Source organism: Vidua macroura, chromosome 16, assembly GCF_024509145.1.
Source record: "Vidua macroura isolate BioBank_ID:100142 chromosome 16, ASM2450914v1, whole genome shotgun sequence".
In the NCBI taxonomy this organism is placed as follows: domain Eukaryota; kingdom Metazoa; phylum Chordata; class Aves; order Passeriformes; family Viduidae; genus Vidua; species Vidua macroura.
The window spans coordinates 3,496,884-3,510,180 of record NC_071586.1 but is presented as its reverse complement, the minus strand read 5'-3'; the positions used below and the strand labels follow the sequence as shown (position 1 = coordinate 3,510,180).

The window sequence follows — 13,297 nt, the reverse complement described above, 5'->3', positions numbered from 1 at the left end:
CCCCTACTCCCAGAGCTGTCTGCTAGAGCTAATATCCACACTCTGCTTTTGAAAGAGCTCTTTTCTAGATTATGTGACTGAAAAATAAAGTTTACAGATGTGACTCAGTATGAGATGATGGGTTGTGGAGACTTGTTCCTCACTGGGCTGTCCCCATCCCATCCCATCCTGCCATTGCCCTAGGAGTAGATCAGGGAGTTGGTTCTTCACTGCTGGGAGAGAGGAACAGTCAACCATGGATGTGTTATGTCTCTGAGAACACAGCCCCTCTGGTAATGGGAAGTTTAGGGTAGAATTCTGGTAAAATTGATAGAATTCTCTGTGAGAATGTACTATTAAATGGGGCAAACCTGGGGAAGTGCTCACAGCCAGTTTCATCCCAAGGGGTTGTGTATTCTCCCTGGTGTTTTTGAGGAGAGTACTTGCAGAATTAGTTGTTTATTAAAACTCAATTTAATGTTAAAAAAGGAAAGTTCATGAACTCCAGCCTTGGGACTGCAACAGCTCCAGGCTGAAATGAGAGCACCAAAGCAACACTCTTGATGTTAAAAAGAAAATACAGGAAAAAAAGCTTATTTGTCTTACTGATTTGGGAATCAGCTTAGGCCACAGCAGCCTGAGTGAGCAGCCTAAGACTCTCTGGCTTTTTGAGCATCTTAGCTGGGGTTGGCATGATCAAGGATGCCCATATTTCTGGCAGATACTGAAATCTTTCCAAGTCCAGATTTATGTGTGAGGTAAGTTGTAACTGTGTGACTCTAGCCCACTCAGAAAAGTGAGTTATCTGTGGGAGAAGAGAAACAGTGATCTATTCTGTACCGGGTAAACAAAGCTGTGCTGTAGTGGGTGATTTCAGGAGAGAGCTGGAAGCCAGCTTTAAAAAGTTATGGTGGAAGCAGGAGAGAAGGGGTTGCTTCTCCCTCCCCACACCCCCACAGCAGCTCAGTGAGTGTTTCCTCTTATCTGAAACTCTTCAGTTAGCAGACTAGGAGTGACCAACCTTTGGAAATAACCCAGGCAGGTACAGGGATATACTGGCTTAGACAGACAGCTGCCTCTTTCAGATTTACCATATCTTCTCCTGGGAAGGACAGGAACAATGTAATGGACACGGGTCTAAATTTGTCCCTAATAGTGCCAACATAAAATACCCGACAGCTCTTCACTCAGACTGATGGCTTTGTAATGCCAGACTGTCAGAGTGTTGTCATGGCCTTTTGCAGCCTGACTGATGATCATTCTATCTGAGCTGCAGGGCCCCGAGGCTCCAGCCCCAGCCCAGCAGCACAGGGCTGTGCTTACACAGACAGCCCCCAGTCAATCTCCCTGTGAGCAATCCACCCCAGAGGCTCATCCCCATCCTCAGCACACCTGCTGAGCCCAGTCCTGCAGGCACCACAAGTCACACAGTCATGGCTGTGTGTTAAATAGCATTGTATTAATAGTGATGTATTAAATTAGTCAAAATCCCCAGCTCAAATGCACTGTACACTGTCAATAGCATCTTTCTTAAAGCTCTACCAGCAGCACTCTGAAGTGTCTGCAGCAGCAGCCTTGCTCCAGGCAAAGTCCCTTCCACAGTCACTCACAGCCTCACACTTTGTCAGCAGAACATATGGCCAGAGCCCGTGGTCACCACATTCCCACAGGTCCCATCCCATCCCTGATTCCTCCCTGACTCACTGATGTCTGAATTTGAGCAATGTGAGAGGAGACCTCATCACAGTCTATAATTTCCTCATGAGGGGAAGGGAGGGCCAGGCACTGCTATCTTCTGTCGTGACCACTGACAGGATCCAAGGGAATGGCCTCAAGTTGTGTCAGGGCAGGTTTAGGTTGGATATTGGGAAAAGGTTCTTCCCCCAGAGGGTGTTTGGGCACTGGAACAGGCTGCCCAGGGTACTGGTCCCAGCACTGAGCCTGCCAGAGCTCCAGCAGTGTCTGCACAGCACCCTCAGGCACAGGGTGGGATTGCTGGGGTGTGTGCAGGGCCAGGAGCTGGATTTGATGACCCCTGTGGGTCCCTTCCCATGCAGGGTCCTCTGTGATTCTGTGCTGGATCCCACCAGGCACATGTCAATGCCAGGAGCTCTCAGTGTGATCATGGCACTGCCAAAAATCTCCAGAATCTCCAAACCTTCGCAGCTACGAGCCACATTCTTCCTCCAGCCACCAGGGTTTGACTTCTCTCTCCTCCAGCCACACTGTCAAAACTTTCTGCTCCCTGCATTGGTGCAGCTGCAACACAGCAGATCTTGTAGTGCCAACAGGACCAGCTCCCAGCAGGCTGATGCTGCAGGGAACAGGATTCCAGGGCTCCCCATTGGCTGCAGGGGCTGGGACTCAGTCACACCTTAAAATGACATTTACGCAGCAAGCAAACAAATTTTCGAGTGTCTTCTCCTTGCCCCTGTTTATCTGCAAAGTGCATTTAGATTCCAGAGGCTGAGGTGCAAGCAGCATGCCATCCACTCTGTGCAGAGCCCAGTGGAGCGTGCCTGCCTCTTGGTGCCAGTTTCTGGTTTCCACTGACAGCTCTAACAGAGATTGAATGCTGTGATTATTTCTGAAATAATTTGTGAATCTAGAGTTTATTTTTACCCAGCATGGCTAGGACAGCTCAAGAATTCAAAAAGCATTTAGTACCTGAGAAATGTAATTGTGAATCCCCTCTGGGAAAAAGAGGGACTGGAGCATTTCTATTGCATTGGTGGGGGAGTCCTGTAATTATTTAGCACAATTTCTGACCCAAAAGTGTGCTGAATCCCAGTCTGCCAGAAAGAGGTTGTCCTTTCAGAGTGGGTTCAGTGCTTTGGATGCCACACAGGTGGAGGTGCCTTCTGTAGGAGCAACACACATCCACCCTCAGAAGGGGATGAGGATAAAGCTCTGCAGACTGTGCTGCTCATGAGCCCTGTTCTGCACCTGGAGCCTCCTCCTGGGCTGTGAACCCCTTGGCCAGGGCCAGATGTCTCAGAGCCAAGCTCACCAGCATTTAATTTCTTTTTAAATGAGACTTTGGGCATGTATCTTGTTTCACACACGCAGTCTGTGCTTGGGCACCTCACAAGGCACCACAGAAGTGCTGCACTGACAGCAGCAGTGGTGAACTTGCTGGTGGATTCCATGACTCAGGAACACACACACCATGAAAAAATTAACACATTAAGTAGGCAAGGTGGCATATCAAATTCTAAAGGGGAGTTTGAGTGTAGGAAGTAGTTGGAGTTGCTTGGAAGCAATGAAAAGTCAGCCAGTTTCGCTCAATTGTGTGTTTGCTTTGATGTTAATAGAAAAACCCATGAACTCAGACCTTGCTTTAGTTGCCAGTGAACAGACAAGCTCAGTATTAACATCCACAGCCGGAGGGGAAGAGCAGCTGCCCAGCTGCCCTTTAACAGCACTGTCCCATTAAATAAACAAGGATGCTCACCATGCTCCCCAGAAATCAGGAGAGCAGGAATGAGTATGCACGGCTTGTTTTGTGGGTTTGGAATGAATTTTTTGGAGGGCAAGGGGTCTGTAGCCCGTCGTGTACTCTGTGCCACCCATTACTCCTGAAGGAGGAAACGGGAGAGTGGAATTTAGATTGGATGTAAATGTCAAAACTGGTCAGAAGTGTGGGCTCTGAATGTGCCTTGAGGAGAAGCCAGAGAGGGAGAGAGGTTTCTCCTGCAGAAATGAGTAAATCTGTGCCATAAACACCAGAACTTGCCACAGCCTTTCACAGCTGCAGAGTGGTTCTGCAACACCTCTGTCCCCCGCCCCTGTGATAATCACACATCACAGTGATTCACCACAGGTGCCTGCCCAGAGAGGGGCTGGGGAGAAGTACCTTGTGAGTATATAATTAAAAGCAAGAGGGCTTGGGAATTCTTGCTGGATTATGAGAAATACAATATAATTGGCATGACTGAAACCTGGCAGGTTTATTCGCATGACCGGAATGTAAAAAGTGCTAGTTATAAATTGTTAGGAAGGAAAGAGTGGTAAAAGGAATGAGGGAGGTAGAGCTCTGTATTAAAGATAAAATTTCCAGTGCTAGAGGAACTGAACCCAGGGGGCTAGGATAATCTCCATCTGAGGATGTTGAAATAATTGCTACATGAAAATGCAGGTTTAGAAGAATCTGTACATCGCTATTTTAAAGAAAAGTGGAAAAAATTGTACAGGCCATTTGACCCAGGGATTTTAGGACAGTTTTCTGAGAAAGCACTCATTGCATGGCAACAAATAGGTTTTATCAAAGGTATGGGTTTATTAAAGGTAAATCATTTACCAAGATGAACCACTTATCAGATAAGGGTAATGGATTAGACCCAGTTTCTGTGGATTTGCAAAAAAATATTTGGTGGAATGTCCTAGTGAAAATTCTTTCCAGAAGAGCTGCAGAGAGTGGGGAGGGTGGTGAGAACAGAGGGAGAGGCAGGCAGGCTCCAGACTGGGGAGCACTGAACAGCCTGAGCTCCAGGCTGGACAGAAGGCCCAGGGCACAGAGATGTCCCATTGGTGGGGATCAAGTGACAATGACTTAGCTCAGACAACTCACACCATTGACTGCTTCCATGATTCCAGAACAAAAAGGCACAACAGACAAAAATAAGTACTCCTTCCTGCAGAGCTGCCTGCCAGGGAATGTTGAGATGGCCAAAACTGGGAATTGCATGGATCCAGAGACCAAAACTCCATTCCTGTTACTGACAGGATGATTTTAGAGCAATTCCCAAACTGCTGCTGCAGTACTGGTGGGACAAGGGGAGCACAGGAGCAGAATCACCCTGTGCCCACCCCTTTGTTCTTCTCTAAATATCTGCCACCGGCTTCCCTAAATATCTGTCACAGGAGACAACACAAAGACAGTGAAGCAGGGAGGCCTTTTGCATCAACATGTATTGCAGACTTACTTTATTTTATTGATTATCACTGGGATAAATACATTGTAAACTGACTGAAGAACAGTCTTACAAGGAGACTGTGGCAAGTAATACAAAAGGGAGAATTATCCCAGTGGAGACCAGATGTTTCTAGTTGTCCTCAAATTTGCTTTTGGGACTGATTCTGTTATTGCTGGGATTAGCAACCTAGGGAAAAAAAAAAAAAAGAGCTAGGGATACAATTTGTGTCACCTAAAAAAATAAAGGCGAGATGAATCCTGCAGCCAGCCCGTGGCCATCAGCAAACGTAGGTGTCTGTGCCCAAACTGATCAACATCCTCATTACAGAGAGCAGGGAGCACTCCTTGGGAGGTTACACTGCTCCTCCTGTGGGATCAGCTGAGCCCTGGGATTACGTGTTTGCCTCACTGGCCAAAAGAGAATCTGTCTAAGACGCTGCAATTCCCAACACAGAAGTTTTAATTTGAAGAGAATAATCCTGCTTTGAATGCGCCTCTTACGTACATGCCACACAAAATCTGGGAATATTGGCATTACAGAGGGGAGATTTTTCTGCCTAACTGAAAATGTGAGCTGGCCTGACAGAGTTGTAAGAACAGCATTACATTTTAAAGAAGGTTAAAAGCACCAGATGCTGAGGCCTAAAGCTCTGTGAGGTCACAGGTAGGTGCCAATTGCAGGGGGAAAATAAGAACCAAGTTGGGGGCCAGTATTTGTCTGTGGGGTGGCTGGGAGCTGCCAAGTGCTGTGACATGAAAAAGAGGTTATTCTAGGGAAAAATCAGCACCACAGGCAACACCAGTGTGTTTTGTAAACACCACGGTGCACGGCTATGGTAAGAAAAAGGGGAAGGTGAAATAGGTGCAGAGTGGGATTTCCAAGGTAGATAAGGAAAAGAGAATCTCCTTCAAGAAAAGAAAGCTGGCGTTCTGTAGTGCACCAGACTGATGAGCTAGAGGGGATGCAGTGATACCTCACACTTGTAAGGACAAAGAAAATAATATGACTTCAGTAACTCATAACTGAGGGGGAAAAGTGACAATCCAAGGACAGGTTCCCTCCGAGTGTGTCTGGACGTCACCTCCACAGAGGGCAGTGTGAGCAAAGGAAACCCATGGGCTGAAATGGAGCCTTCCAAAGTGCCAGGAAGAACTGCAGGAGAGAAGAGGAACATTTCTGGCACGAGAAAGCTTGGAGTGAGTCCTGCATAGCTGATGTGTTGGTGTTTGAGGATGTCTGGGAGGAGCCCTCTTGCCTCCCTGGCTCACACAGTGCCTGCTCCGTGACATCCCTGCCCTGGGGGGGCTGCTGGGCACCAGCAGGAGCCAAGGGAAAAATAGCTGCTGACTGGGTGCCCGTCACGTTTTGTGGAGGTTTTAATGCCTTCACTAATCTAAAGCAGCAGAAATTGGCTCCAGGTGGAGGCACTGTGTGAGGAGGCTGCTCAGCCACTGCTGACATTATTACAGCTGCTCAGGATCTAATTGGTATGGCTGCTCATGCACTGAACATTAAACTGATGATCTAATTTGGGATCAGAAGGGAAATCTCCCTCAGGCTAGATAACAGGGAGAGTAACAAATTTTTGCCTTCCTCTACAGCATGGGAAGGATCCATTGCAGAAAAGCACTTGTGAACTCCTCCCAACAAATCCCTGGTATTTTGCTTTCAGGATGAGATAGGTCTGGCCATAGGAATGTACAGATTTATTCCTGTTCCTCACAAGAACTCTTGCTCCCTTCCTGTGGTACATGATAGCTGTGATTTCTGTGGTGGTGATTGCTTTATTGCAGACATTCAGGTTTTTATAGCATGTTGGGGATATTTTGTGTCTGCGGTGCTCTGGGAGTTTTGGATTTTAGGTCCTCCTGATCCTGCTGGGCACACTAGCTGTGTGAACATCTATCATCCATAAAACATGGACATAAAGGCCCTGCAGGCTGAGCCTCATCACGGAGCAAAGTCAGGGACCAGGCAGCTAACTACTCCTTATTAGATATGTTACTGTTCCTCATGAGTGTTTGGATGTGTCTGTTCTCAGCCATTTAACCCAGTAGCCTTAAAGGAAACATCTGAGGAGCTCTGGTAGCTCCTTGTAAATGGGATAAACTTCAAAGTGCTGGAAGATTAACACACAGGTCCCAGATTTCAAAGGGAACTGAGATGCCTTACCCCAGTGTCAGTGCAAAATATGAGCAGATGCTTTCAGGGCTGAGGAAATGCATAAGGGATGGAAGATCAATCACTGTGGTATCCCCGTGGGTTTTAAATTACACCATTCTCAATCCTGATGTTAAAACTTTCCTTATGTGGGGTTAGGAGAACTGGCTGACTGGCAGATCTCACAACTGGGATGTACAGGTTGTTGTGGTTTAACAGCTGATAATTAAGTGCTGCTCAGCCCCTCGCTCACTCCTGCCCCAATGGGCTGGGGAGGAGAGCCAGAGGAAGGCAACATCAGTGGGCTGAGAAAAGAACACCTTAATAATTGCAATAAAGTAAAATACAACAACAAGAAGTAATAAAAATAGAGAAAAGGGGAGACAGAGGACTAAACCCTCCCCAAAAGTGTTGCACAGTGCAGCTGCTCACTGCTGCCCAGCCCAGCCCAAAGCAGTGACTGGCAGCTCCCAGCAAACTCTCCCCAATTTACACACTGAGCAGCACATTCTGTGGTCTGGAATATCCCCCTGGGCAGCTCAGGTCAGCTGTCCTGCTTTTTGTGCACCTCCTCAGTGGCAGAGCAAGAGGCACTGCAAAGTCCTTGATTTGGGCAAGCCCTGCTCAGCAGCACCCAAGGCACCTCTGTGTTGTGAGCACTGTTCTCATGCTAAACCCAGCACTCAGCCCTGTACCTGCTACAGGAACCAAACTGACTCTACCCCTGCTGAAACCAGGATAGCAGGGAACAGGGCTGCTGAAACCAGGACCCTCTGTTAGTCACAAATTGGTGTAACATCAGTGTTCTTGTTGCTAAACCAAAAGGCAGCATCAACCTTTGCTGATCTAGCTTAGGAAGGAATACAAAAGCCAGTGAGCAAAAAGAAGCAGATGTAATTACTATGGAATGACATGGCTTGTAGAATAGCCACAGGCAAACAAAATCCACTTTCCTGTGTTCCACTTTCCATTTGGCTACAAAAAGGACTCAAACCATGCTCACAATGTGGAAAATCAGTTGAGAGGTAGAGACATTTCACCATGCTTAGACTCACTAGGTTTGGAGGGACCAAAAAAACCTCACCATACAGCATGATTTCACTGTGCATCACCCAGGCAGACAGAAAACACTAATGAGAATTTGTTTCAAAGTTATTGGGTACATGCTTGGGAATAAGGTTCACAAGAGGAAATGCAAGCACAACTTTTTTCACTTGATTTCAAAACTGGATATTAATTTTCAGTGTGCTGCAGTTCACTTCCTTTAAAAGTCATGGAGAAAAGGTTAAAGTTACCTGTTTCCATACCCCAAGCCAGAGGTTCCTGCCTGGAAAAACGGGGCATCTAAACCCAAAGAGCAGCCAGGGCAGGCACAGGAGGACAGGAGAAGGAAAGACTTCATATGGTGAGGGACATACAGCAGCTACATCCTCTGTGAAGAGCATTGGGCTTTGTCTTTCCCAGTTTTCTGGGTGTCTCAGGGATCCTGGACTGCCAATATCTAGTTTATTTTGGCATATTTACATTGGCTCAGGGTCAGCACAGTGTGTCACCTCTGGGATGAGCAGGTGAAACCCTCCCCTTTCCATTCTACAGCTTCAATTGCTTAAATCAACTCAGAGCTCCTTGATTTAATGAAGTCAGCTTTAATTTGACACCAAAATCATTGAAAACCTCTCTCAGCACTGCTGTTCCCCCGATTTTCACAATCACTTGGAAACCCAAACTCCTTCCCAGCTCTCCAAATGATGGATGTGTGTACACATCCTTCAGGTCTCACCAAGATAATCAGCTGAATCTTGTGACTTGGCTGGCTTTCAATTAGACATGATTTGAGAGCAGCCCGTGGAGATGTTTGCTTTGAGATGCTGGCTAAGATTTTTCACATCAGGGAGAGTTGCAGCCTGGAACAAGCAGTTGCCATGGCATAGTCCCAGGCAGCACCACCAGCATTCCCAGCCCTGCCCACACTCCCTGCCCTGCACAGCCCTTCCCTGCTCCAACCACCCAGCAGGGAACCCCACCGTGGGAATGGGACCTCTGGGGTAAAATTAGCAACATTCCTTTGGGAATGTGCAAACTCAGGAGAAGTGCAAGCCTGAAATGGGAAAGTGGGAAGCTTTACACTTTCCCACTTTGAGACGTAGGAAGTTGGAAGGGATTGGGTTTGCTGAAGGAGAACAGCAGCACAGCATTCAGGTTTAAAAGCAATCCCAAAGGCAACACAGGCTGTGAGCAATCGCTGAGAAATTGGGCAAATTCTCAAGATATTTAGAGGTAGAAGAAACATTGATGGGCAGCAGCAATGAGTGGCAGCTGTCAGAGGAAGAGAAAATAATTATCTGCATGGTTCAAGACATGTTTTTGTGCAGTTCTGTGTGAGCTTGTTTATTTTCCAGAAGAAAATATTGTTCCAGCAAAATCAACAGGGTCAACTGGAAAGTGTTGGTTTTACAGATTAACACTCTATTTTTCATTAGGAAAAAAAAGTCAATTAAGTGCTCTGAGATGACTTTAATCAAAGTTTGAATATTTCAGATGGTAATTAACCCGATACAACTCAGTTTGAGTGAGCCTATTAACCTCTATTTTCCCTCATGTAGTACTTTTTTTCACTGAAGTTGTGTTGGAGTCCTCAGCCTCGTCTAGGCTGGGATCCCTTGAGGGCTACATCTTTTTTTAGACAAATACAATGATTTTACTCTCAGTAAATGATGTGGGATCTCATCAGAATCACATGACTCCAGATATAATTGGAGAGATAAAGATGTGTTAGGGCCTAGTGGGAAAAAAAGGGGACCTTGTCTGTCGTAGGCTGGGAGCCAGGGTGTTACTAAAAGGGAATGTTGTTTAAAAGAAATTTAATCATTTAAATTTCCATCATAACTGCACTTTTGAACTCGTAAAATTTTATGCAGAGTAAGTGGATACAGACAGCTTTTCTTTCTTCTTTTTTTTTTTTTGCAAGATGAAAAGCAGAGTTATAACAGAGTTCAGCCAGAACTACAAGATTTCTTTAAAGTCAATTTATTTAGCTTGAATATTTTCAAACTGTGTCATTGCAAGATATACAAGGTAGGGTTTTTTCAGGGTTGTTTTTATTTTGCTGCTGTCATTATTAATCAGGCATTTACCCCTGGTTCAAAGAGGAAAGAACTTGGATCAATAAGTAGGACCCAGAAGATCAAATTCTGCTCTTTGCTATGACAACAGCCATGTTAGAAACAGAATATTGTCTTGAAGTGCTTTTTTGGTGTTTTTTCTGCCTTCTTCTTCATTTCCAGTCTCCAGGCTCCTGGCCTGTGTGAGGTCCTGAGGACAGGAGCAAACAAACCACACCTTTTAGGTGGAAGGAGTAGAACGTGGGTCTCCCAAAGGCTTAAAGGCAGAGGGCACACAGGGCTTGGATGAACATCTGTGTGCTGGAGTTCAGACCCAATTTCTGTGCACCTAGACCTGCCTTTCAGCTGCCTCCAGGGAAGAATTCCATGCTGGAAGGCACAGCCAGGGATGTGTGATGTACCCACAAGGTGGGCAGGGCAGGGCAGGGCAGTGCCCTGGAGCAAGCAAATCGTGGGACCTGATGGTTCTTTAGGACTTGTTTGTCTCGATTTTCTGGCAGGATTGGACTTGGGGGAAAGTTGGGCTTTCATATATTGCTCAGGCTAGAGAGGTGCTGAGCTCTGAGCTCTGCCTTGGTGTGAGGATTTGCATCCAGCACAGCCCCAGCTGGCCCTGTGGGTGTGACACTGACCCTTCAGTGGGGCAGGCAATGGGGCAGCCCCACTCCTCCACTTTGTAGGGAAAGGGAGGTGTCTGGGACTCACCCACCTACCACGGGTGACCCCTCCAGCCTGTGCAGCTCTTGCCAGCAGTGCCTCCTCCCCTCCCTGCTCTCTCCAGCTCACCCTGCCCCAGGCACAGCTCTGCCTCAAGGGCCTGCCCTGCACCGCCTTCTGCCTCTTCCTCACACGCTCTGACACTGCACACAGGAGGCAGCTTCCATGATGGGAACGTGCACAGGCTTGGGAAGTTGGGAGCTCAGGGCTTCCCAGCATGTTGTGAGCAGGAAGGAGGAGAAGGAGTATGGGCCTCATGCTGCAAGCAAGACAGAGAGATCATCTCCTAACACTGCCACAACTTCCTCTGTGTTCCTGGCACTGACTGATCAAATCCACACCTTCCTCTAATGGTTTCCTGAGACCACACAGCCCCCAAAGCTGAGCTTTCCTCAGTACACACTGCCCTGGAGCTGGAAGGCATTCACCCTGCAGAGCTGAGGCAGCTGCCCCAGCTGCATGGGATGGGAGAAATCCTGTAACAACAAAGTCCCAGGGAGTTTGTCTGAGAGGATGCTGAGCGTGATCCCAGGAAGCTTAAAGAAGTCCCAGGGAATTCTTTTTCCTTCACCCGTTTGCTGCTGGGCCCTTCCCATCCAGGATGGACACACACACATGTGCAAGCCTGACACTGACGTCTCTGACCACACAGACCCTCAGAGAGAGCTGTGCCTTCATCAGCCACAGAAACATCCCCCCAGCACCAAACTTGCTCCTCTTCCTCCTCTGCCTGCCCAGGTCTGCAGATCCTGCTGGAACACCTCCACCTCTTCCCACTGCAGATGCATGGGGGCATCACACTGGTGGCCCCTCAGATATTTTCATCATCTATTACCCACACAACCTCAAGACTCTTCCCCACCCACCAGCTCAGTCTTTCCAGATGTGTCTCCTCCCACTCTCTGGCTGCTCCAGTTTGAAGTTCCCCAGCAAGTTAAAAATACTCACAGACATGCACACATACAGAATTAGATTAATTAATTAGGATTAATTAGCCACAGATAAATTTTGGACCCTTGCTATCTGCCAGTCCTGCAGATCCCTGTGACATGTCCCCTCCTCGGGAAGCCCAGCAGAGGCACAGCTGAGCCCGTGCAGGGTCAGTGTGATTAGGAGGGAGTGCCTTTGCAAGGACTTGCACAGGTGATGTTTCTACCTCACCCTTGGGAAGGCACAGAAGAAGCTGGTGCCAAGTGCTTTGCCTGTGGCTGCTTAGGTGCTGGTCAGCCCTCTCTGCTCAGCCTCCAGCAGCTCCCTGGGACTGCTGAGCTCACAGAGCCTCACGTGCACTGTCCATGGCCACTGCTCCTGCGTGGAAGTGCAGAGAATTCCAGCCAGGTCCCACCTCTTCTTTCTGCTTGAGTGAAGTGCAGGAGAGGTCACTCCTTGGCTTTCTCCCCTGTCAGGATCACAGCCACAAAGGGGTGAAGGCAGGGCTCTCAGGGGATGAATCCCAGAGACTCTTCTTGTTGCTTCTCTGAACAGTCTTTCTGTATTCTCTAAAGACTCTCCAGGAGCCTGGTTAGGGGGAGAAGATGCATCTGGAAAAGGACAGCACAGCAGGATAAACTCTGCCAAGTCTAAAATTAAACTTAAGAGGGCTTAAGAGATCAGTTATACAAGATACCCAAAAATAACTTAGAATAAATCCTAAGAGGAACAGTGAAAGCACTGCTGACATCTTCAGTTCTCAGCGAGATGCATGTCTGCATGTGCAAGTGTGACTGTGCTTTATAAATACCACCAGTGGCTACCACTGAAATTGGAAGAGGGTTTTCCAGTGTTCCAGCAGCAGGAACAACAAAGAGAAGAGTCAGGAACTGCTTGTGCAGTTCCTACCATGCCCTTCAGCAGCAAGGCAGGCACAGTCAGCCATTGCAAGTGAGGTGCCACCAGGCTCTCCTCTACCTCCAGCCATTCTTTTTGCTATGACTCCTAAAGGACTTTTTCTGGACACTCCAGCACTTCGTGTCCATGATTTTTAAACTGGAGGCCTCACCACGGGGAGAGATGGTGTTCTGGGCAAGCTGAGTTTGAGGGAGGAAGAGGATGCTCATTCCTCCCAGCAGCCTGTGACCACCCTCTCCTCTGTCCTGCAGATGAGGCACCTGCAGCCAAACAGTGGCAACTCAGAGAAACTCTGTCCCTTGCCAGGAGGTGAAAGGCACCACCAGCTCTCAGAGCAGCCTGTGCTGTTTTTCTAGTAGCAAAGGCCATTCCCCTTTGCCTGTCTTGGGATAACATTCTGGAGAGCCAGGTATCTGTTAAAGGTTTCCAGTAATATGGCTTTGGATTCACTGTAACACAAGTGAGGGATGATCAGTGAGAGGCAGATTGAAGTCAGGTTCAAATAAAACTGTGATAAAAGTAATAACTTACATTTGACAAAAGAAAAAAAAAAAA

The 13,297-nt window shown here is 47.5% G+C and overlaps 1 protein-coding gene across 4 annotated transcripts in view; it reads left to right on the top strand.

The window, feature by feature from the left end:
* GSG1L (GSG1 like) overlaps nucleotides 1–13,297 on the top strand; it is a 56,029-nt gene that overhangs the window by 1,463 nt on the left and 41,269 nt on the right. The gene's annotated exons all lie outside the window — the stretch shown is intronic.